The sequence below is a fragment of the Phacochoerus africanus genome, chromosome 15 (assembly GCF_016906955.1).
Source record: "Phacochoerus africanus isolate WHEZ1 chromosome 15, ROS_Pafr_v1, whole genome shotgun sequence".
Classification (NCBI taxonomy): Eukaryota; Metazoa; Chordata; class Mammalia; order Artiodactyla; family Suidae; genus Phacochoerus; species Phacochoerus africanus.
The window spans coordinates 79,687,835-79,714,573 of NC_062558.1; the positions used below are offsets into that span (position 1 = coordinate 79,687,835).

General features: G+C 38.4%; 1 protein-coding gene and 1 non-coding gene across 2 annotated transcripts in view; both read left to right on the forward strand.

The window, feature by feature from the left end:
* Window positions 1-26,739, forward strand: part of LRMDA (leucine rich melanocyte differentiation associated) — a 1,094,312-nt gene that overhangs the window by 898,604 nt on the left and 168,969 nt on the right. The window lies entirely within an intron of this gene.
* On the forward strand, window positions 1,197-1,299 carry LOC125117104 (U6 spliceosomal RNA). Its single transcript, XR_007132479.1, has one exon. It is a non-coding gene; the product is annotated as a U6 spliceosomal RNA (small nuclear RNA).

Below are 26,739 nucleotides of genomic sequence, written 5' to 3' on the forward strand. Positions count from 1 at the left end.
TCCCCCCTGACACTTAGGGTTCAGGGTATAATCTCAGGCCTTCCACGCTTGAGTCAGGTCTCTGGTGACAGTGTAAGCCAATATTGAAGACTTCACAAGAGAATCTGAGTGTCAGAGGAGGACATTGTAAGATTGAGGCTAAACAGGGCACTGCTAGAGTATTACCTGTTTGCCTGAAAGGTAAACCCAATCTGAGCTGATAAGGGGCAACAGATCCCTTGGGAGTTTTCCCAACTGGCAGAAATGTGTCACAGGAAAGTAATTGGAAATTGATATTTGACATATCTCTGGGTTACTTTTTATTCCTGATAACACCAAAGGGTTTGGCCAAGAGTCACTAGTGACTAGTATGTGAAACCCTACAGTCCCCTGCTGCAGTGCGGTCTCTTCTTTGTTGAAAGTAAGCTGCTTTCTCATTCTTTGCTTCCTAACTAGCACCTCACGTGGAGAGACCCATGGGCTTAGTTTGGGTGAAATGAATGGTGAATATAGCCAGTTCTGCCTTTTAGTGCTTCTCTGAAACAAAGTCATCTCTGGCAGTGCAATACTGTCCTTTAAATTCAACTCCATTTAACGGTACTAGTTCAGAGCCTACTATGAGCTCTGGATTGTGCTATGTGCCATGGGACATACAATATAAATATCAAATATGGCCTTTTCCCTAGAGAAACTTATAGGCTCAGAGGAAGGATGATGTGTTTATGAAACACATTTCATATGGCAAGATAAGATATCTTGCATGTGCCAAAGTGAGTAGAGCCTGGGATAAGTACAACAGGGAGTCAGAGAAATGAGAATAGGGTAGACTAGAGTTGTCAGGGAAGGTTTTATGGATGAGGTGGTATGAAGACATCAATATCCTAAACCCAGTACTTGTCCTTAAAGAAATCACAAGGAGCGTGGGATCAGCTTGCCAAGAGATTATGGAGCCTCCTTTAAGTGAAGGTAAATTTGTTCAATATGAGAAGAGATAATTTAGTTCCATAACTATTTATTGAGTACATGTTTTGTGCCAACAACTGTATCTGATGAGGTAAGGAATGAATAATCCATACAAAGAACACATGTGGGTAATTCTCAGATGCTACCTTCTCTTAATGTCGATATTTAAAATAACTGCTGGTCTATGTGGTTCCAAAATATGTGATTTTTTTTAACCACTTATGATTCTCTCTCTCAAAAAGACCTTCTCATGCCTGCTTCAGCAGCATGTATACTAAAATTGGAATGACGCAGAAAAGATTAGCATGGTTCTTGTGCGAGGATGACATGCATATTCTTGAAACATTCTATATTAAAAGGAAAAAAGAAGACCTTATCCAAGAATCTTTGGATTGAGGAGCTGAGTCTAATTTGTGTGTATGTGTGTGTGTGTGTGTGTGTGTGTGTGTGGTGGAGGAATAACATGTCCAACATCATAAGTTATATATAGGATAAAGTGTTCCATGAATGCTGATTATGAAAGGAAGGGACCCTGAGTTAGCATTTGAGTAGCCCCAAATTACCAGATTAGGGAACATTTGGAATAGCATTTGAAAAGTCTGAATCTGACCCAAACTCTGATCATAAGTAGAGTCCAAGCCCTCTGAAAATCAAGTTTTTCCTGGAATTTCCATTTTTCCCCTTGACAGCTGCTTTGGAAAACCAGTTAGAAGGGTGTTCCATCATTAGCTTTTGAGACAATCTTGCACTAGACTCTTTGGCACTTATGAATTTTGAAATTGGCACTTACCCAAATTTTAGGTCACTAAAAATTCTATCTGTATTCCCCCTTGCAAAATGAAGAAGTCTATTATTTGTTCACTTTTTAAGGTACAGATACAACTAAGCAATTACAGACTGGTCTAGAAAGAAAAGAAGTCACGATGACAATGGTGGTGGCAGTGGTGGTTGTCATGGGCATGGTAGTCATTATTCCAAATATCCACATAATTTTTAAATAATACAACCACAGAGCACTAGTAAACCCTGGAAAGAATCTAAGCTATCAAGCATCGAGGTGCAGAGGTGTCAGAGTTTATTTAGCTAAGCAATACCAGAAGAGAACTAGAAAATCCCCCTTTCTAGCTAGCAATCATTCTCATACCACAATGAGACCCCTGCTTTGTAACCCCTGCATTTCTGCCACCCATGTGATTGAGGCTCATTTAGGTATCGCAGTTAAATGGAATTCTGAGAAAACTTTTATTTTTTTAATCTGGAGGGACTGGTGGAAGAAAAAGCTAGAAGAAATTTGAAATCACTCTTGATTCCTGTCATTTTTCTTAGTGTTCAAGGACTGTCTTCATCTGAGAGATTCATCCTGGCCCCCATGGGTAGACACACACACATGTGTTCACTCGTTCCACTGCATACATGTGTATATATTAATATGCATTCCTCCTCATCATCTGTAGGCATTTTACAAATAATGACTTGTGTGTGTGTGTTTTATCATCTTATTTTTAAAATGAAAATGACAACTTCAAAATTCTTTGCAGAAATAGTTCCTTTATGGGGAAGAAATTCAAGGGAGTAGACCAGGGTCATCCCTGGGCCACAAAATTCCATAGAGAGAGTTGGCACGGGGAGGGTATGAGGGTTGGCTTTGGAATTTCTGTCCTTTTATCCTGGGGCCAATGGGTCAAGTTGGTAACAAAGAAGTTAGTAGAGAGATAGTGAAATGGAGTCACGTGAGAAAAGTATATCAAGGTTGAGAATGGACACAAAGAATTGGCAAGATGTAGAAAGAGACCTTCCCCACCTCTTCAACCTCTTTCTCCTCTGTGAGGCCACTCCTGTTCAGGGGGTAGGGTTGAGAGTATAAAAAGGGCTTAGGCTTTTGTGTTTGAATTTTTGCATTTGGTGAAGCTATCTTGGAAAGTTTATTCTTAAATAGAGCCAAGGGGATTTTGTAGAGCTACGGGCATCCAAGTGGGGCTCAGAAGAGAGGGACTAGACCATTTAGAATCTGATCCATGTCTTGGGTTTCAGGGTGAGAAGGTACTACAGGATTTCCATAAACCAAGAGGGGCAAATCAACAGGATTAAAATCCAGCTGAGGCTCTACTCACCAAACACTGTTATCTGTAGATGCATCTTCCCAGCAAGATGCTTTTTTTATTTTTTTTAATTTTTATTGAATTGTGGTTGATTTACACTGTTGTAAATTTCTACTGTACAGCATAGTGATTCATATATATATATATATTCTTTTTCTGTTAGAGTTTATCATAAGACATTGAATATAGTATCTCTGTGCTATACAGTAGGACCATGCTGTTTATCCCCTCTGTGTGTAATAGCTTATATCTGCCAATCCCAACCTCCCACTCCATCCCTCTCCAAACCCCCTCCCCCTTGGCAACCACAAGCCTGTTCTCCTTGTCCATGAGAAAATGCTTTTTGAAATCATCCAAAGAACATATCTGTAGACCCCAGATATGGAAATTTTAAACTTTCTTCTAGATTGTCCAGTCCTATGGGAAAGCGCTCTTAATATGCTTCCTCTTGACTAGCTGAATGTGGACAATGAGGAAGCCAGTGGCTCAGTGAGCAGACTGGCTGGAGAAACCACCTTCTCTGGTGGGCAGGATTTGTATAAAAGGGAAAGGACCAGAGGGTACTTGATTTCACACTCCTGAAGAGGGAGCCACAAAGCCTGGGTAGGGTGTAGAGACTCAAATTTCCAGACTTTCACACATCCAGTCTCCCTTTAGTAAGGCTACATATGAGCCTGGCCTAAGCCATTCCTTCTTTCCCTATCTGTAAACTTGGAATTGCAATGATTATGCAGATGCTTGTGCCCAGTGTAATGGGGGTGTGAGACTGCTGTTGACTTTGAGGAGCCTAGAGGCCTTCATGGAAACAGGCTGGACAAGCACAATCAAGCCAGCCGAAGTGTGTGCAGAGCCCGCCTGACAACAGCCAGGGGAACTAGACACTTCAGCGACCGCCATCACATATGGAGAGGTGTTCCTACCTTTACCTCTGTGGCTATTTCTTCTTACTGAAGAATGGAAACAGTGAATGGCCTCAAGCAAGATAAAAGCAAACCCCTTGACTTTGTTCTTTTCGTGAACACAATACTTGGTGGTGTTATTAGTAAAAGCTCTGGCAGTCCTCATAGAAGAAATGCCAGAAATGAAGCAACTGATCATCCATTCACCTGCTTGAAGTTCTTTGGGAAAAGATATGATTTAGAAAAGAGCACAGAATCATAATTGTCAGCCAAGATGTCACTGTCATGTTAGAACATCCAGAAACAAAGGGATAACATAGCCTTTGTTCTTGGAGCACCACAGATGCCAAATTATGCACAGGGTTCCCTCTTGGCGTTGAGTGCATGTGAGCCTAGAGGCAACCAAACACTGACTTCAGAATGATGTTGCCTCAAGTGGTATTCCCACCTGAATACCTCCCTGGAGCTGTGGGAGGAAGCCTGGCACTTGTAGCTCCCCTATGTTCTGATGGACCCGCAGACAGCAAGAGGCATGAAAGTCCTAGAGATGGTAGGAAGCTTGGGATAAATTGTTTTCAGACTCCATCTAGGGAGCTTAACAAGGATACCATGAAAGGGGTGGAAAAAATTCATACTTTTGGTTTTGTCTGCATATCAATATATACCAACAGGTGCTCAGTTCAAAATATGAATATTTGATTAATATAGTATCAGGCATCTGGAACAGAGAGCCATGGCATTTGGCAGGGGGTGTTGAGTAGTTAAAAGTCATCTATTTTAACCGCAACTGTCTAGATGCACATAGTAGGCTTTGGAAATATATGTTGATTAGATTTTCTTTGCTTAGAATAACTTGGTTGCTTGGTTTTGAGTGCAGATGTTTGGCATCCAGCCAGAGTTGTGTGCTTTGCATCCTGTCATCAGCCTCCCGCCACGGAGTGGATTGGCAAGGGACAGCATTCCTTCCATCCCCATCCCCATGGTGATACTCATCTTGCCTCTCTCTGCCTATGCATGCTGGCTTCTGTGACTGCGGGCCACAGATCATACTGCAGGAGGCCCGCAGGGCTGGCTGGCTGCGGAAACTGTCCTCCACACCCCATTTTCCCTAGTGTCACTGTAGTTGTATCTTATAACAGAGAATATTGGCATCTCAACTAACAGACCACCCAGGGACTTGAGCAGACATGCATTCCTCCATCCCATTGGCCATTGCAAAAGTGTTGAGTAAAGGCCTATTAGTTCACAGCACTGACCTGGAACCTAAGGAGGAAATATGAGAAGACCCGTGATAGGGGAAGAAGAAGGTTAAAATGTGAATGGGAGTGTGAGGCCTTCACTAACTCCCAGGGAACCATGGCAAGACAGAGCAGTTCCATTGGTGCTGATGTCAGCACAGCAGAGGGGAAGGGGTCCAATATGAACAGTGGGTACAGGTACACTAGACTTGAGTCTGCATTTCGAATTTGCTCCATGACTCTAGTGTGTGGCATTAAGCTCAGACCTCAGTTCCCTGCTCTTTAAAACAAAGAGAAAGTCCCAGGATACCCTTCAGCCCTAACCCTCCGTGACACTTTGATCAGGAGGTTTTCATTTTCCCATAATTTATTGTCCCCAAATACCTAGAACTTACTTCTTTCTCAAGTAATCAAGTAGGCTTCTAATAGTCAAAGAATCATAGGAATGGAAACTAGTGAGAAAACGTTTAGAATGTGCCCTAATGTCTTGGTTAAAATAGAGCAGCATTTGAAGGTCTAGGGGAATCTGTTGTGGGTGAAAATATGAAGATATGTTTGAGTTGGGAATGGAGCTCTCATTTAAAATGAGACAGTAGCAATTTTTATCTTTCTTCATGGAGCACATCCTTGGTTCAGTTATTTATCTAAGAACCAAGAGCTTCTTGCTGTCCTTGAGTAGGTCCACACACTGCCTTGGTACATCATTGTTGGTATGCCCTTGTGAGTAGGTAATAGAACACGTCTGCTGCCAGTGTTAAAGGTGGTTTCTCTTTGGCCCACCTGAGAAACAAGGGCTATATTTTTGTGGATAGGTGAGAAACTAGAGATTGGATAATTAATCTGGAGTTGAATCCAGCAAGTAGTATAAGTACAAGTTATATCCCTATCTACTTGAAAGATAGATTTACTTCCCAGGTTGTCTCCCATCTCTTCTGTCTCTGCGGAGCAAGATCAAGTATATTACCCATATATGAGGTAAAGCACAGAAGTCATCAGAAACCTCTCTCTTATATGTACTTTATAGCATTCTGAGAGGTTTATAACAATTAGTAACCAACTTTATTAATCCCCATCATAACCCAATGAGATCAGTATCCTGTTCCTAAATGACAAGAGGAAACCGAGGTCTAAGTGTGTTGATAAGGATAGCTGCTTCTCACAGGACAGTTTTGATGGATGCAGGAAAAGCTTCTGTCCTAAAGTTACACAGCATCCTCTTTCTACAGCTGAACTTATTCTATAGATTAAAGCATTCCGGACCCTGGGTACTCCTTTTTAAAATTTAGGTACTCCTGGGAAAGAAGTCATTCAAGCTTACTATCACTCACATAATTGTTGGATTATTTTTTATTTTTTATTTTTTTGTTTGTTTTTTGGCTACACCCATGGCATGTGGAAGTTCCTGGGCCAGGGATGAAACCTGCACCATAGCAGCATCCCAGGCTGCTGCAGTGACAATGCTGGATCCTTATCCCACTGTGCCACAAGAGAACTATGCCTGAATTGTTTTTTTTTTAATTTTCATGTTCATCTGATATAGTCAAGCATGGAATACTGACTTAGCAAAATTAGGATAAAATGAAAGGGGACCAGGATAAATTTGAGTTGAGGCAGTTTGTTTGGATAGCTATTCAGCAAGAGGTGTGATAATAAGAATCTCAGGATTCCAATTCTGAATGAGGGGAGTCCCTGAGCAGGGAAAAGTGATATAGGGCATGGAACAAGGAAAATTATGAAAACAGAGTAACTATTCAAATTTGAGCTTGGTTGGTCTCTCTATGTTGGACCCAACCCTGATGAGCAGGGTGGGATTTTAATATACGGAGTCCAACCCATCTGCTGTCACTGGCCAGATACCTGGTTTTGGGCCTTGGTCCATTTCATATGCTTTCTTATCCTGCTAACTACTTAAGGCAGGAAAATCATTCCCCTAGTTGACTGCAATATGTGCCAGTTGAAACTGAAATCCTCCTACTGAGCAAATGTACCAGAGAACTCTATAAACTTAATGAGGGAGATGAAGAGATATGTGCCAGAAACCTAGAAAATTCAACACTGATGAGGTGATGATTATTATATGTTTAGTTAAATTGTTGACACTGACAGGACATGGCTGAGGAAATCCACCGTCCGTTTTCTCCTTGTATCAGTGATAATGATTCCTCGGTGTGCTCTTCTCAGTTAACCAAAATATTCCCGAAAGTTCAGTGCAGGGAGAAGTGACATAAGAAATACTTTTATTATCTCTACTCTTCTGGGAATTCTCTCCAGGAATATTATTTAAAGCAGGACTTCTTCCAATTGGCAAATGAGTTTGGCAGGAAGGACTCCCAGGTTCGAAGGTAACTGTAGAGCCCCCTAACCCCTGTGCTTACAGAGGTGCCCCAGGACATCCATCTGGCAGGATGCTGATGTTGTCTCCCCTAAATACCTCTCTTCCCTTTCACATTCTCCCTCCTCTCAAACACTGATAAAAGTTCTCCTTTGCCTAGTGTACAAAAATCTCAATTCCTTTAAGCAGCAGTTAAGGCATAAATGTGATCATAATTTTGTAAACTGCAAAATGCTATATCATTATTCCTACTCGAAGAGGAATCAGGGGGTGGTGGGAAAGGTATTGAATTTGGAGTCAGAATACTTTGGTTGAGTCTTGTGCTAGTTGGGTGACCTTGGACAGGTCATGTAAAGTCCCTGAAGCTCACTTCCTTCATTTATAAGGCATGATTATTGTGATAGTTGAATTAATTGAAAGTGACATAGTAATTAGAGAAGAGTGGACACTCAATACCTTTTAATGAAGACATAGTAACTGAAGGCAATGCTGTCTAGCACTTGAGAACCCTGGCTGTGGAGGCACAAGCTACTTATCTTCCTGGGTCTCTTATTCCCTACTATGCAGTGAGGATAAGATGCAAGAGTCAAAGGAGTTAATCCATATCAGAATCTTTCAACAGTGCCTGGCCCATATTTGACCTTCTGTAAGTATTGAGGCTCCTGCTACTACTGCTGTTGTTACTTTTATTATTCAAGGACCAGTTCTGGCCTTATCTTCCCAGCCTTATCTGGTTTGCTGTCTTATCTGTAGAGAGAGCTCCTTCACTAGGTCATGACATCCCTAGGGTGGGGACTGATTCTTAGCTTTAACTTCTATGGGCTGTACTTAATGCTTGAAAAAATGTGCAATTATTTTCATTTTTTTCTGATTTTTTTTGAATTGTATACTTTATTTTTTTAAAAGATTTTTATTTTTTTGCATTATAGCTGGTTTACAGTGTTCTGTCAGTTTTCTGCTGTACAGCAAGGTGATCCAATCACACATACATACATACATTCTTTTTTCTCACATTATTATACTTCATCATAAGTGAATAGGTATAGTTCCCAGTGCTATGCAGCAGGATCTCATTGCTTATCCATTCCAAGGCAATAGTTTGCATCTATTAATCCCAAATTACAAGTCCACCACACTCCCTCCCCCTCCCCCTTGGCAACCACAAGTCTGTTCTCCATGTCTATGATTTTCTTTTCTGTTGAAGGATTCATTTGTGCTGTATATTAGATTCCAGATATGTGATATCATATGGTATTTGTATTTCTCTTTATTACTTCAGTTAGTATGAGAGTCCATGCAGGTTGCTGCAAATAGCATTATTTTGTTCTTTTTTGTGGCTGAGTAGTATTCTATTTTGTATATATACCACATCTTCTTAATCCGTTCATCTGTTGATGGACATTTAGGTTATTTCCATGTCTTGGCTATTGTGAATAGTGCTGCAGTGAACATATGATTGCATATGTCTTTTTCAAGGAAAGTTTTATCTGGATATACGCCCAAGAGTGGAATTGCTGGCTTATATGATAGATATATATTTAGTTTTCTGGTGTACCTTCATACTATTTTCCATAGTGGTTGTACCAATTTACATTGCCACCAACACTGTAGGAGGGTTCCCTTTCCTTCAACCCTCTCCAGTATTTGTTATTTGTGGAACTATTAATGATGGCCATTCTGACTGGTGTGAAGTGGTACCTCATAGTAGTTTTGATTTTCATTTCTCTAATAATCAGTGATGTTAAGCATTTTTTCATGTGCTTGTTGGCCATCTGTATATTTCTTTGGAGAAATGTCTATTCAGGTCTTTTGCCCATTTTTCGATTGGGTTGTTGATTTTTTTTGCTGTTGAGTTATATATGTTGTTTGTATATTTTAACGATTAAGCCCTTGTCAGTTGCATTTTTTGAAACTATTTTCTCCCGTTCTGTAGGCTGTCTTTTTTTTTTATGGTTTCCTTTGCTGTGCAAAACCTTGTCAGTTTTATTAGGTCCCATTTGGTTTATTTTTGTCTTTATTTCTGTTGCCTTGGGACACTGGCCTGAGAAAGCATTCGTAAAGTTGATGTCAGAGAATATTTTGCCTATGTTCTCTTCTAGGCGTTTGGTGGTATCTTGTCTTACATTTAAGTCTTTAAGCTATTTTGAGTTTATTTTTTGTGCATGATATGAGGGTGTGTTTCTAGTTTGATTTACATGCGACTGTCCAGTTTTCCCAGCAGCACTTACTGAAGACTCTCTTTTTTCCATTTTATATCCTTGCCTCCTTTGTCGAAGATTAATTCACCATAGGTGTCTGGGTCATTTTCTTTTTTGTTAAAAAAATTTACAAATGCGTGTTTGCTACTTATACTCACATTGTATTACAGGTTTTAGCCAAAGCAGTAAGGCAAGATAATGAGAAAGAAAAAGCATCCTGATTGGAAAGGAAGAAGAAAAGCTCTCTTTATTCACAGATGGAATAATCATCTGTGCAGAAAATGCATTGGAATCTACAGAAAGCTACTAGAAGTAATGAGTAATAGCAAGGTTGCAGATTATTTAAAAAAAATCAATTTATTTTTAGTTTCTTATTCTCAATATAGTCACAGCTAGACCATCTTAACTGGAGTATAAGATGAGTGGGGGGCCACAGTGGTGAATAAAATTGGAAAGGCAGGTTGTAATTCTCAGTTTGATGACATAAGTTAATATGGAATAGTTTTGCTCACTCTTTCTGTCCATCTGTCCCCTCCCTCCCTCCTTCCCTTTCTTTTCTTTCTTCCCTCTTTCCTTTTTTCTTTTTATCATTATTTTCCTTTCCCTTTCTCTCTTTCTTAATAATTTGTTGGCATAATAACTTTTCTCAATGAAAAAAGGTAGCATTTTGTTTTTTACAAACAAAGGTAATTATTAATTAGGTAAAATAAACAAAAATGACCCTAGCTATGTTGCTTTGAGCTTCCAGGGACCATTCTGTGAAAGGAGTTCCCAAAGACAGGGGTCTAATATTAGTACATGAACACTGGGACTGCAGGTATTTGGTTCAAGTTCTATTTTTCTCTTAACAAGACTCAAGTTCTGTTTTTCTCTTAATAAGATTCATGACTTGGGGAAGATCACTTAATATTTTTTACTTTTTGGATGAACTTGCTTGTCTTAAACAGGGGGTCATGGTACTATGATTTCCTTCTTTATAGGGCTGTGGGTAGTTCACTTCAACACTTTTTGAGTTCCTAAGAATTAGACCAGGACATGAAGATGACGTTGTTCCCTTCAAGGAATATTTAGTAAAGATATGTGTAGAAATGACTTCAATGGCATGAAATAGGCTTTTGCAGTTGTATAAACAAACCTGGGAGCTACAGAGAAAGGGTTAAATGTTGTGCTTGAAGGATGGGGTAAAATTTCACTGCATTGATCTCTTAACCCAACTTCCATGTTTAAGGGGGGGTTTTGACAGAGAAAGGGGCAACTTTAATACTAATACAATCTTACACTTGTTTAGCACTTTACCATTTTGTTTGACATAAATTATTCCTTTAAGTTGCTCTTATGATAAAGTTGGGGAAATTTTGACCCCAAATTGCAGCACTTTAGCAAGTTTGTTTACACAGAAATTCCTAGGGCATTTTCCCATGTTGGAACCAGGAGCCTTAAAAGCTTAGCTTCTACTGGAGCAAAGACAAAAGTAGGGTTATATAGATTAGAAGAGGAGCACAGGGAAGAAGACAAAAGGGGTGTTAATTAAGTCTGAGCAAAAAAGATGGCCCATTTTATCCTTATAACATATCTAGCTAAGAAAAATATAAAATAATGGAAACCTGGCCATTTAAATACTAGTCTAACATGAACCCAACGCATTCAATCTTTGTGAAATGTTGCAACCTGGGAATTTGCCCTCATAATTCTGGTAAGATATGTGGTACTTCTTCCAGGAGAGAACTGGGTTCACAGTTTGGGTTAAATCACTTGGTTCCACAGATCTTTGCCTTGGTCCAACACATCATATATGGGATGTTGAATGTTCAGTTGATGAAGTATTGAAGATTATTTGGAAATATAGATAAGAACAGTATTGGAGGCTTGCAGAAGAGTGGAAAATGGAGACAAGAATGTACCTATAATTTAGGGTAAAGAGCAATAATGAGGGCTCATAAAAATAAATAACCATGATGTTAAATAGACTGCAGATCATTTGCACCTTGAGGCTTTTCTTAGATTTTATGCCAGTTTAAAAAAATGATACTAGGCCTTGTGCTTTGTGTCAGAATAATATTGGTACATAATATTTTGTTTTAATATAATCAAAGAGATGCCCCCCCAATCATTTAAGGGGAGAAAAACAAAATCCATCCAGCCATACAGAGCAACCAGTTCAGGTTTGGAAAAATACTCTCAGCTATTCTGCCTGGCATCATACTGTTTTATGCTGCTCTTTATTTCAAAGCTGATGTTGCTCTCTAGAAAACCTAACAACTGTAATTATTTCAGTTTTATTCACTGAAAAGTCATTTTGAATCACATTGGAGAAATGGATTCTAGTGTTTGCAAGTAGCCTCTCATCTTGTCCCTTAAAGAAAATAGTATTTGTGTTGGAAAAAGCACTGAACAGGAATTTTGAATGACAAGAGTTCTAAAATCTGCACCTGCTAGTATCTGAGGTTTTAAAGTTTAGGTAAATCAAATCACAGATGTGATGCTCAGTTTTCTCCTCTGTAAAATGCAAACAGTCATACTTACCCAGATACCTTGGACAGTTGTGAGTGTCATTTGAGAAGCTGGAATACCATGCAAATGCCAGGTGGTGGTAGCTTCCTCTTCCTTGCAGGGGCCTCCGAATCAGAGTGACAAGATAGTCTTCAGGTACATTGTATGAAGCTGGCGCTTTTGACAAAATGTTAGTTTAGTGGTGCATGCTAGGGTGCAACACACCTTTATTATTTTTCTCACACCTGTCCCTGTGTATACACTCTGTAGGGCTGATCTTCCTCTTCCTCTGAATAAACTCTCAGTTGGTGCCCAGAGCTTGCTGCTCCCTCTTTTATAATATATTATCTGTTTACTGAAATACTCTTGGTTCAATTATAAATATAAAAGTCTATATATAAAATAGATAACCAAGAACAACCTACTCCATAGCACAGGGAACTCTTCTCAATATTTTGTAATAGCCTATAAGAGAAAAAAAAAAGAATCTGAAAAAAATATATACACACACATGTTCTAAATCACTGTGGTGTACACCTGAAACTAACATGACATTGTAAATCAACTACACTTCAAAAAGTAAAATAAAATAAAAATATTAAAGGATTAATAAATAAATATAAAAATATGTAGATGAAAAAGCCTCTAAAAAAAAGAGAGAGAATGGGGAGTTTACATAGTGGCTCAGTGGGTTAAGATCCCAACATAATGTCTGGGAGGATACGAGTGCTATCCCTAGCCTCACTCAGTGGGTTAAGGATCCAGCATTACTGCAAGCTGCGGCATAGGTGGAAGATGTGGCTTGGATCCAATGTTGTTGTGGCTATGGTGTAGGCCCACAGCTACAGCTCTTTTTCAGCCCCTAGCCTGTGAACTTCCATATGCCAGAGGTGTAGCTATGAAAAGGAACAAACACACACACACACACACACACACACAGAGAATAATGATCCAAAGAAATAAAAACAGAACTATAATAAGAGAAAAAAAAGTCTAGGGTAAGGCTGAAGACTGAAATTCATCAACAGGTAATGCATCTTCTATGGGCCAAGTAGAATCTTCTTCCTTTATTCTTTCATCTTCCCCATGTTCCCAATGTCCAGGTGAGCTGTGTGGGGAGAGGCAAAGGAAGTAGAAGGCAATATCACACTTGGCCAGGCTGCTGCCAATCTGGCCCTGGTTTGCTCTCCAGTGGCAGATGTTTATTCTGGCCCTTCTCAAGCTGTTTTATGAATACCTGGGGTCCTCTCATGTGCTATTCTCTTGATGACAATAAATCCATCTTCTGAGGCTGTTCACTTGTTCTTCCTCTTTCAAAGCTTGGACATCTAAGGACGTCTCTCTCTCTTTTTTGTTTGTTTGTTTTTAGGGCCGCATTTGCGGCATATGGAAGTTCCCAGGTTAAGGGTTGAATTGGAGCTGCAGCTTCTTGCCTACACCACAGCCACAGCAACTTGGGATCCGAGCTGCATCTGTGACTTACACCACAGCTCATGGCCACACCGGGTCCTTAACCAATTGAGTGAGGCCAGGGATCGAACCCACATCCTCATGGATAGTAGTCAGGTTCATTACCACTGAGCCACAAAGAGAACTTCCAACATATCTCTGTACCTCCAACAGGGCTGGATTCCAGATTAACCCAGAAGACTCTGTCTTGCACTTGGCCCAGATCTCCTCCATGAAAATATAGTTGATTTACTGGGAGGTGGGCATGGCTACATCTTTAAAACAGGCCTTTTTACTGAGCCACCCAGTGAAATGCCTCAGCCACAGCCTTTTTTTCATTTGTAAAATTTTTTTTAGGCATAAGTCAGATATCTGTTCTCTCTGACCCTGAAAATGCAGGGGACACAGTCCAAGCTGTCCAAGTGGTCCACTGAACTCCCTCTCATTTGTCTGAGGCGAGGGAAGTACCCCTAGCCCTCTTCCGTGGAGGTAAAGCATTGCTGGCAAACCTAAAAATTCTCTGTTAAAAAATCCCAATCTTAAACTCCTCTCCTACCCCATCCACCATCTTTTTTTTGTAACATAGCAAGATGGACTTCGCTAAGGGTTGCAAACAGCAACTACGGAAGGTGGATAATATAAAAGTATGAAGTATGAATATAAAAGTATGAAGCCCTCCATTGCAGGTCCTGCCTGGCTGATCTAGCACCTCATCTTGGAATATGGGTCCAATTGGTTTCTATTGTCTTGAGGCTTTAGCTGAACTTGAAAAAGAATCCCATTTTAACATTTATATCAGTATATCCCAAAGTGTAGTTTGTAGAACACTGCTTCAGAGAAGTGTTCCAAGATTATGTTCTTGATCAAAAAACTTGGGAAATAAAAGATTTCCAGCTAAAGGTACTCATTGCATATAAGCCTATTAGAAAATATTTAGAATCTGTAATTTGGAACCCTCTCTGACATGTTTTAGTTCCAGTGTTCTTCAAATATATTTACTTTTACAATTTATTAACATGGTGTCTCTGTTTACATTTTGGGAAATGCTTCTCCAGATAAAACTTAGAGACTTTTTTGATGAATAAGCAAGGATAGTCCCTTGTAAGGCTTCCACTGGGCATAGCTAATTATATTCATACCTTCCTCTAAGGTTTCCTACTAGTAGAAATGGACTCATGTTCATGTGAATATAAATTTTGAAAATACCCAAACAACATTGGCCATGTATGGAAAAGAGGCACTAATAGACTTGTTGCTTTATTAATGATAAACAGCAAAAAAATTAAAAATTAGATAGTACAGCCCATTAGAATGGGAGTTTGGTGTATTCCAATATTTGGTTTAGACCTTTGAGGGTTTAACTTTGATGAATTATAAAGGCAAAGACATAGTGACCTATTCTCACCTGGACCAGATTTTTGTTCTTCCTGCATTTTAAAAAGTCATAGCCATCAATTTTCTAGATTTGGAAAATTATCTTAAATGTCTCTAACTTTAGATTGACCCAATTTGTCAGTTTTCAAATAGACATATTTCTCTGCATTCAGCTCATTTTCAAATGTGGATCATAACTTCCCAGATACATTTCTGAATAAATAGCCTATTCTACCCAATATTTCATTGTATCTTGCTAAGATGATTGGCTTTATAGTTCTTTTTGTTTCAAACATTCCAATTATTTATGCTGAATAACATTAGAGTCCTACTATCTTAAACTGTCCTGGATTGCCATCTGTTTTTTTAGCACTGAAAGTCTTAAATCCTGGGAATCCCATTTTTGGCATACAAAAAAATCTTAGGTTTTGACAATGGATGCCAAAGTGTGGCACAAAAGTATGAAGCCCATATGGCAGTCCAAAAGTATAGGCATGGAAAGCAATGCTGTTTAATTGTCAAATAGATGGAGAATATATTATCCACCTTCCGTAGTTGCTGTTTTTCCTCCCTCGTGTTAGTAATCATGATTCGAAGTTCACAGTAATGAATTATCCCTTATTGTTTCATTCCAATTGATGCAACTTAAATGTACACCTGTGTGCACAGTACACTATGATTTGGAGTGTTAACAGTCCATCTCTCTGTCTATATCAAGATAGTGGTGGTTTAAGGTTTATATTGTGAATGTGGTGAACACATTGTATAAGAGTTCAGGTAAGGAAGATGAGGATATTATAAAACCAATGCCAGCATGACCTAGACATGCCAGGAGGAAAAAAAAAAAAAGGTTAAATGGCTGGTATTTAAGGAAAGTTGGAAGGACTCACACAACTGAATTGAGCTGATTAATCATCATACAGCATTTTGCACAATGTATAGAAAAGAATTTTTAAAAATTAAAGAAAAAGAATTTGGAATTGGACATGGTGGAAAAGAAAATGTGAAGGCATATACAAAGACTGAATCTCACAGTCCTGGGATGAGACATACAAGTACTTCTGAATCAGTCAAAAGCATTTTCCCTCTTCCAAGAAGACACCAGCGCTTAGCAGAAAATAGTTCCTGCTGAGATATCCCGGGTGTGTCATAGAAACAAACTGCATTATCATATTGTTCTCGGGATTGCTCCATAAAACTGATTAAAATTGTACTTTTTGATTCATAGGTTGCTGTTAAAATGTCTTATGGGTGAACCAAAGGGGAAATTTGGGGGAACAAACATATTGGCCCCCTACAGAGTAGAGCTAATTTTGTCAGATCTGACCAACAACCATGCTTTCCATAGTGTATCAAGTCATCCCACAAACTACAGCAACAAGAAAATCTTCCCTCTGGCTCTTCAGTATTTGGACTTGAAAAATAGAGTTTCAAATAATCTTGATTTAATTTTGTTTTCTTTTTATGGCCGTACTTGTGGCATATGGATATTCCTGGACCAGGGGTCGAATCGGAGCTACAGCTACGGACTACACCACAGCAACAGCAACACAGGAACCAAGCTGCATCTGTGACCTATGCCACAGCTTGTGGCAACATCAGATCTTTAACCCACTGAGTGAGGCCAGGGATTGAACTTACATCCTCATGGATGCTGTGTGGGGTTCTTACCCGCCGAGCCAAAATGGGAATTCCTCAAATAATCTTGATTTTGACAAAGATTTTAGTGACACTGCAGAAAACAAAACACAAGATTGTTGATATCTTGTCTAAATACAAGCAATACTTCACTCATCTATCTGCACACTGGCAGACAGTACAAATGTAAATACTGGCAGACGTCATTCAGTGTTTAAAGTTTTTAACCAAAGAGAATGAAATGATCTCACCAGCCAAATATTTTGTGCATCCTATGTATAAGAGCCTCAAAAAGGGGTGTGATTGGCTTCCTTGTGATTTTGAAGCTTTCATAATGAAAGTTTGTGGTCACTTGTAACTTCTTGAAAACAAGCGGAAGCACTTGAAATTTTTGACTTGGTAGAAATGGAAGGAGACAATTTTTTTCAGACATGTTCCTCTGCAAAATGACTATCATTATTGCCAGCCATAGAAAAGAGGGGAAAATGTGAGCCTGCTCTAAATCCTACAAAATATGGGGCAAGAAGAATGTCCTTCTTTAATTTGGAATCCTTAAAGGATGAGAATGGAGAAAAGGATTACAGTAAAAGAGAAATTTATATACTGCCTCTTTATAGCTCTTTGATAATCTATGAAGAGGTCACAAGGAGCCTAGAAAAGAATTCCCTGAGTTTTTTGATGTTATGTGAAGGAAACGACAAAAGATCATACAAAGAAAAAAAAAAAACTCAGTTTTTGGAAATAAAGCTGCTTCTGAAGGAAAAAAAAAAAGTCACAGAGGACAGCCAAGTATATAGGTCTTCTCAATTTCTTTACTAAAACTATAACTTACTCGGAATCCAACTTCAATTTCACAAGTTTGAATTACCTCTGTGCCTTATAACTATTTTTCCTGAGAAAAATAAGTTTAACTTATGGTCACATCAAATGTGCTTCCCTATGGTTGAAAAACAATGGAGCTACTGGACATGGACCTTCTCTAAGATGAATTTATAGATGCAATGGATCCATCAAAACAAGTGATGTAAAGTGGAGGAACATTTTAGGAGAGCTGAAAACAAATTCCTTTAAGTCCACAATCCTGTTCTCGCTAGTAAGTAAACTCGAAAGTGTTCCATGCTGAAATGCTTTCACTGACACGCTGTTTAGCTTGATGTCTCCACATTGGGCTGACACCAGAACTGTGTAATGTGGGCTTGATAAGAGCATAGCCACAAGTCAAGCACAATTTCGTGTTTGACCAAATTCAGTTACCACTTCATAAAGGAAACTCCATACAGGCATTTCACAGAAGTATTACTGGACAAGGGAACAGCAAGAGTGAAAATATCCTATTATATCATAAGACAAGAAGAAATAGATCATTGTTATGTTTTATTAAACATAGATAATATCTCTTTCTATTGTTTTTTCACTCTCCCTTTAAAAAGTCATATATTTATGCATTTAAGACTATAGAATCATATGAAAATATAGTAAAATTTAAATATTCAATCAAGAGTTAAAAAAGTTAAATTGCTTTATCAGAGGACAAGAAACATCGTAAAAATATTGTTAAATTTTTCTCACATATATTACCTGCTTAGTTTGTGCTACTATTAGTTACTATTAACTGCTACTGTTAACTACTCCTCCTTTTGGTTTAAGTAATAGGATTTATGTAAATGAAGGGTAAATAATATAGAACATATGATTTCAAATAAAAACTGAATTTTCCTATTTTGTATGTTAATGATATGTATAGTGACCTGTTATGTATTTGTTTGGGGAGAAGGAATACACCCTGGGTTGGCTCTGAGAAGTGAGTCATCATAGTTGTCACTGAACATGTGTGGTTTTCATGAGCCTGTCTTGTTTTAAAGCAGGAAAGCAAATCTAATTCTTATTAATTGCCTTTTGCCTGTTACAAATAATCCTTCACACTGGCCATTGACTATAAAATAGATGACCTTTGTGGTGTTCTTATAGATTACACGAAGAGTGGAGGCAGTGCTTCTAAAATCATTTGTATGTCATTTCGGAATCTTTTTATGTCATTTTAAAATGTCATGTCTTTGATCCTGGTTGTATTCTTTTTATTTTTTTTTTTTTGGTTTATGCTAATTGTGAAAAGGGAAAAATACCATTTTTAATTTCTAATGAGAATCCAAAGTGGAATGGATGATTATCCCTTTATATCACTAATGTAACACACATCACCTCCCCGCAGTTTCTTTTAAAAAATATTCCAAGTGGTTGGGAGACTAAACTTTTATTTTCTTTGTTGTGGCCCTCACCCACCTTCTCTCAAGAACCTGTAAAGATTCTCTGTTCAACTCTTCTTCCTGGTGTTCCAAGTCGTGGTGATGTGTCTCTTCCTTATTACCTAAATTTTCTCACAGGGAAACCCATACTCTGCTTCTCCACCCTCACATCCTCTGTATGGTGCTTAGAACAGAACATCTCCTTCCTTTAGCTCTTCTGATCCTAGCTTACTCCTACCTATACTTCAAGGCCCCATGAAAATGCCCTATCCTTCATACAACCCTTTCCATTTTCTCCCTGGGTACTTTGAAAGTCTCACTTGTCTTCCTACCACCTACCATCTTATAGTGCTCTGTGAAGTTCCACATACTTTCTCAGGTGGATTGTGAAATAGGAATCATGCCTCGTTCTCCCCTTGAATCCCCAAGAAATACTTGAACAACTGGAATTGTTCAAGAAAGATGGTCAGTTGGTTCGCAAATGGGATGGTTCGTGCACCATATGATGTAGGAGTAGGCAAGTAATCACCTCTTCTCACAGAAACATTGTTCATAATGTTTAAAGCCATGTGAATGCATGAGGCATTGTTAAGATGGAGAAATGGGGGAAGGCAGGAAAAATCATCACAACCTTGACTCCTGCTCAGGTTTTAGTTTGTGCCTTGCTTCTGGGTAAGGAGTTTAAACTATGTAAAGTTATAAAATACATGCATATTCATGTGCAAGCATGCACAAGTGTGCATGTATACACACACTCACACACACATACACACACACAGATGGAGTTTAGCCATAACATACACTTTTAGTTTGATGCCAGTACTTTTTATCAGCCTGGTCTAAAGCTGGAGAAGCAGCCACTCAGGGTCTAGTTAAGTTATGAGTTGAGAATGAATTTCACAACAGACCCAAATGATTTTTCCACCAACTATACCAACCCAAAGACAAATTCTAATCAGTTGCTGGCCATCAGATTGCAAAAGTAGTGGAACACAGGCATGCTGCCTGTTTCGCTTACATTTTTGAAAAGCCACGGAAAAGGGAATGTAGAAAGTAAACGATCCAAGGTAAAGCCTCGTGAATGAAGGGAGAGGTGCTGTGGTTAGCTGGGCTTCTCAATCCCTCAGGGTCCCAAAGCCAAGAGAAAATTTATCCTCTTCCACTGAGACATAAACTAAACTCTTTTGGTCATTAATCTGCAAAGCTGATGCCTGCCATGGTCATTCATCAAACATTTTTGTGGAGTGAGTCTGGTGGGGGCCTCTGGGGGGATCTGCCTTTGAAATTCAAAGCACTGTTTTGTCCCCAGAGGATGGAGTGACTTTCTCCCCCCCTTGCCCATCTGGAAGGGAAGTTTCTGCTTCTGCTTTTCTCTGGGCTGAGTCAGAACCTGAAAGGGGCAGCCATCTTTGGGAATCACATGTTTATACTGTAAGATTCTGAACACTCTTCCCTGAGCTGTTGGGTGAGGAAAGAGAAGAAAAATACCTCAGTGGAGACACTGTAAGGCACTCTTTTTCCTAGATTACAGTTCACCATAGAAAAAGGACAATTACTGTTTGCAGTGATTTTTATAGAGGCAAGAGCCTCTGCATTAACCACTGTGAAAAACGAGTAGAATCCTCGAGCTACAAGTCTCAGTTGTCTACCTATAAATCAGGGAATGTTTCCAGGATCTTGAGGAGTGATCTGAATTTACAACCATGTCTGCAAGCTCAGGGACAAACAGGCAATTTGAAGAGAATGGGCATTTCCTACAAAAAGCATGCCCCATGGGTGCTGGGATGTTTTCTTCTCTCCAGTAACTGCCTGCTCATGCTTTGTCCTTGGCTGGAGGTCTGTCTCCTGGAACCTTCCCATCCTCCCCTGAACTGACCCTACTCCCTTTACAGGTTCCTGTCCTCTGGTCCCCAACTCTGCATCACATTCCATAGTAGCCACCTTTCTATGCCTTGAGCACATTCTCGTCTTTTCCACCTAGGGCTGTCTACTCTGGCTAGAGATCCATGTCCTAAAGTCTTTTTGAGGTTGGTTGCTTCTTGTCATTGAGGTTTCAACTCTAGTTTCAGCTTCTTGGAGAGGTTTTCTCATGCCACTCACTGTGCAACAAAACCCACTTACCCACCAATCACTTTCCATCAAGCTCAGTGTGGTCCACCTTCTCTTCCTCCTTCTCTCTCCCTCTCTCCCCTTTCCTTCCTCCTTTCTGACCCTCCTCCCTCCTCTTATCTTTCTTCCTCTCCCTCCTGTCCCTCCACTAAATTGTAAACTCCAAAAGAACAAAACCCTCTTGTTCCCTGGGATTTATCTACGGCATGTGTTCACTATTTTTTTGGAATGAATGGCTTCTTTGTTCTTCGAGTGTGTAGCTGAAGGTAACCTGACATTTACAGGAAATTTTGTTGCTTCTCATATTTTAAAAAAGTGCTTAGAAACATGTATGTTACATATAATTTACACTTTTTTCTCTTACTCAACTTATGTATTCATTTATTCACTTGATATTTCTTAAGTATTTACTATATGCTAGATACTTTGGCAAGATAGAATAGATATCAGAGATGTTTCAGCCATCTGAATGATATCATTAAATGGAGGAAGACACATTTGAAAAAAAATTTTCATATTTTATATCAAATGTCATATCCAGATCTGTCTGTCCAACTTTCAATTTTCTTTTTCTAACCAAACTGATTTCTTACTACTCCAAATCTGTTCCCTCCAGTGAGGCTCTCTCATCATCATCTCACAGCTGTAACTCATCTTTGCTTAAATAGTTCCTTTCTTTTAGAACTGTCTTCCCTCTACTGTTTCCTTGCTCAAATTTTGTATGTCCCTTGAGGCACATTTAGGAGTTTCCTCTCCACTACGGGGTCCATAACCCTATCAGTTCTCATTGCTCCCTGGAGCTCCTCCCTGCAGCTAGTAGAGTTTGGATGTTCTAAAATTGAGAGCCTACTCCTGATGATGACTTTGCTTGGATATACATTTGTTTTAGGTATGTTAATATTGAAAATCCAACTCAATTCTAGCTTCTTTGAGAAAGGGAACATGTTTAGTAATTCTTCTAAGTCTCTGTCAGTATCATAGGTAGTGTGGAAAACATGGTAGTAGTCCATAAATTCTCACTGATTGATTGGTGTCGAAATTGGGTTGTCAGTTCCAGATGGGGTGCTGAATGAGAGCAGGTCTGGTAAAAGACTCTTCAACATCCAGCCTCCCTGTAGATCAAGTACAGGCAAAGCTTACAGTGAGAGGTGGTGAAAAGCAAAATTCCGATAGCAAGACCATTATTAATCTACTTAAGCCATTAAGTGTTGTCCAGTATTAGATTGGACCGGAAATCCTGGTTTTCAACTCTTTCCTATTTGAATGCCCAAGAGGCTGTCAGCGAGTAAGAGGAAATGCGGAATTGGCTTTCAGTTGCCTGAGGAGAGGAGCTTAAATTCCGAGATTTATGGCTCTGCTTTACCTGAAACTTTTATTTTGCTTTTACATTTATGTAGCAATTGAATGTACTATATTTCACTTGGTGCTTCTTAAACATTCTAAGGGAACTCTTAAAATACGTATCAACCAATTTAGACAATAATGGTCATAGTAGTCTTTATTGAATGCTTCATTCACGCAAGTACATCATGGAAACCCCCCAAAGGTTGATGCTTTCAAAAAGGGACTTAGAGCGAAGGAAGTAGATTTTGTAGTGCAAGTGGTCTGCTTGTAATCTCTGAACTCAGTTACTCTAGCTTTTCAAATTCTCGTAGTAGATAAAAAGACAGGCAGGGTGTACAGTAGCAGGCCTGTATCCTGATTCTGGTAACATTCTGTCTTGGGGCACAGATGGCTTCTTCTATTTGGCCTAAGTTTCCTATGTCTAAAATAAATGATTGGGTTGAGGAGTACCCACTGCGGTTCAGTGGGTTAAGAACCTGACAAGTTTCCTTGGGGATGCGTGTTTGAAGCCTGACCTTGCTCAGCGATTTAAAGACCCATTGTTGCCATAAGCTGTGGCATGGGCTGCAGATACAGTTCAGATCTGGCATTGCTGTGGCTGTGGTGTAGGCTGGCAGCTCTGATTCAACCCCTAGCCCAGGAACTTCCATATGCAACAGGTGCAGCCCTAAAAATAAATATATACATACATAAATAAGTTGAATTAAGTATAGGAATATCTCCTACCTCTAAACTCCTATGCATCAACCACTATTCAGACAATAAAAAATGAATTGGATATCCAAAAGGTTATTCAGGCCAAGAAGAAATTTTATGACACTGTGGTTAAACTTGCCCCACATTTCTACGAAGGCCCCATGGTCTTTTTTCCATTGAGCTTTCTTCTCTCATTCGGACCAATCTTACCTTCACTACGTAAAGTGAATTCTCTCTCCTTTAACTCTCCATAGCACTGATTTCCTTGTCTGTTCATGTGCCATTTATTAAAATTATTTGTTGTGTGTACATATTATTTTACTAAGTTGACTTTAAGCTGTAAGTGTGGGGACCATGCTCATACTTTTTAATATCTCCAGAGTGCTCATAGACCGTGCTGAGTCAATGTCTGATGCTCCTGATGCACCTGAGCTGACTCCTTATTCCTGGGAATTTTACACTAGCAAGTGTGCAACAAAAGAACTCAAAACAAAGAAGACAAAGAACATCTAGAGGGGCTTTCTCCACTTAATTAGAACTCTCCAAAGGGAAAATTCTTCCACTTTGATCAGTAACCTGAAAACTGTTTTGAATGACTTATCATTTGCATCCCTTTCTTTTGTTAAAATAAGTTCTTGTTTATATGTTAATTTTCTCTCAACAAGGTTAGGATCTTCCTAAGGACAGAGACTGTGTGTTATTCACCTTTGCGTCTTCAGCCTCAGTTTACAAAGTGAATGCTCTATAAATACTTATTTAATGTATGTAAGCATAAATGAATGGATGATCTTCTGGTCCAAAGCTAGGAATTCTATTAAAGAAAATATTTAAATCCCTTGACCCCAAAATTACAAGTTGCTAAGGTTGCTCACTCATTTTAAGGTAATATTCACTAACGGGTCCATCCTCAGTTCTGGGAAGATGGTGAGATTTAGTAAAACGTGATGACAGAGATGCATAAGTCGATGCTTTTGCATTGGTTAGCCTAGAAATAACTTCACAGAAGATAGAGTATAATTTCTATTCAGTTTCATCTGGCAGCCTTGATCTGGATGGAGGAATATGTTTTATAAAAAGGTAGGATGGTTGAATTTATCCTATCTTACACACCGTATTTGAGATTTGGGATAGGTTGTGTATGGTTTCAATGTCCTAATGTGCCAAAAATGTAAAGCAATATCACACTTGAAAAAAAGAAATTATTCATATATTTTGTAGGATATAATGTTTGTTTTCTGTATCTATAACATTATAAGCAAAAGTAAGACAAATAACAAGCTAGGAGATAATATATAGAAACATAATTAGAGATTTAATTCACTTAGTGTAGGAAGAGATTTTACAGGTTCTACCAAAAAATCCTGCAGAAGAAAACAGGTAGAAGTATTAACTAAGCAATATTAGAAGTACAATCATAGAAAATTCAAAATTGTTGAAATGGGATATTTGTAAATAAAAATAGTCATAATTGTTAAATGTTAGGATATGATCATATTATATTTCTTATATCTTTTCTCCAGAAGTAACTTATTTCATTATTTCTGGAAATCAGCTTTACAGTTTTTACTGTAAATATGACAATAGAGTAGATATACTTTTGGTTCAACAATTCTATTTTTAGGAATCCACTCTAAAGACACAAAGATTCAGCCAAATATTTATTTAAAAGGCTGAAAGTAATTATTTCAATAATTTATTTTTTACAGTAGTTTTGGCTTCATAGCAGAATTGAGAGAAAGGCACAAAGGCTTCCCATATTCCTCTGTCCATACACATGCATAGCCTCCCCCATCACCACATGTCCCACCAAATTGATACATCCCTTACAATTGATGAACCTACACTGACACATCATAATCACTCAGGATCCATTGTTTACACTGCAGTTTGCTCTTGGTTTTGTATATTCTTTGAGTTCAGACAAATGCATATCATGGATCTACCATTGTTATAGCATACAAAGTATTTTCACTCCCATGAAAGTCCTCTGTGTTCTATTTCTCCCTCCCTCTCTCCCTCCACTCCTAGCAACCAATGATCTTTTTAATGTCTCCATAGTTTTGCTTTTTCCAGAATATCATCTAGAATCACATAATATGTAGCCCTCTCAGATTGGCTTCTTTCACTTAGTAATATATATTTAAGTTTCTTCCATTTCTTTTTGTGGCTTGACAGCTCATTCATTTTTTAGTGCTGAATAATATTCCATGGTCAGGATGTACTACAGTTTATTTATCCATTCACTGAATAGACATCTTAGTTGCTTCTAAGACTTGGCAATTATGAATAAAGCTGCTATAAACATCTGCCTTCAGGTTTTTGTCTGGACTTACAGTTTTAGCATTTTTGTGTAAATGCCAAGGAGTTTGATTGGTGGATCATTTGGTAAGACTATGTTTAATTTGTGTAGAAGCCACACACTGCCTTCCAAAGAGGTTATACCATTTTGTATTTCCACCAGAAATGAGTGAGAGTTTCTATTGCTACTCATACTCACCAGCATTTTGTATTATCACTATTATCAGATTTTGGTCATTTTAATAGACATGTAGTGGTATCTCTCATGTAGTGTTGTTTAATTTGCATTTCTGTGATGGCATGTGATGGAGAGTACCTTCCTATATGTTTATCAGTCATCTCTATATCTGCTTTAATGAATTATCCATTAATATATTTGTCCCAGTTTGTAATCAGGTTGTTTTCTTACTCTTGAGTTTTATGAGTTCTTTGTATATTTTGAAGAACAGTCCTTTATCAGATGTGTCTTTTGCAGATATTTTCTTCTAGTCTGTTGCTTTGCCATCTAATTCTCTTCACCTTATCTTTCACAGAGCAGAAGTTTTTAATTTCAATGTAGTCTAGCTTATAAATTATTTCTTTCATAGATTGTGCATTTGGTCTTGTATCACTGTACCTATGGTCATATAGGTTTTCTCCTATGTTATCTTTTAGAGGTTTTTTAGTTTCATGTTTTACATTTAGGTCTATGATCCACTTTGGGCTAATTTTTGTAAAGGGTATAAGATCTGTGTCTATATTATTCTCTAATTTTTGCATGTGAATATCTAATTGTCCCAGCACCATTTGTTGAAGAGACTGTCTTTGTTCAGTTGTATTGCTTTTGCTCCTTTGTTGAAGATTAGTTGACTATATTTCTGGGGCTGTGTTTTTAAGCTCTTTATTCTGTTTCATTACTCTGTCTATTCTTTCACATACCACATTTTCTTGATTACTGCACCTTTATGGCAAGTCTTGAAGTCAAATAGTGTCAGTTCTCCAACTTTGTTGTTCTTTAATAGTGCATTGGCTATTCTGGGATTTTTTTGACTCTCATATAAACTTTAGAATCATTTTGCTGATATCCATAAGATAACTTGCTGGGATTTTGATTGGAATTGCATTGAATCTTCAGATCAATTTGGGAAGAATTTATAGCTTGACAATATTGAATCCTCTTATCCATGAACATGGAATATTTCTCTGTTTATTTAGTTCCTCTCTTCTTTTATTCATCAGAGTTTTGTAGTTTTCTTTGGATAGATCTTGTACGTATTTTGTAGAATTTACATTGAAGTATTTCATTTGAGGGATGCTAATGTAAATGGTATTGTGGTTTTTTTAAATTGAAATATAATTGTTTTATAGTATTATATTAATTTCAGGCATTCAACATAGTGGTTCAGTATTT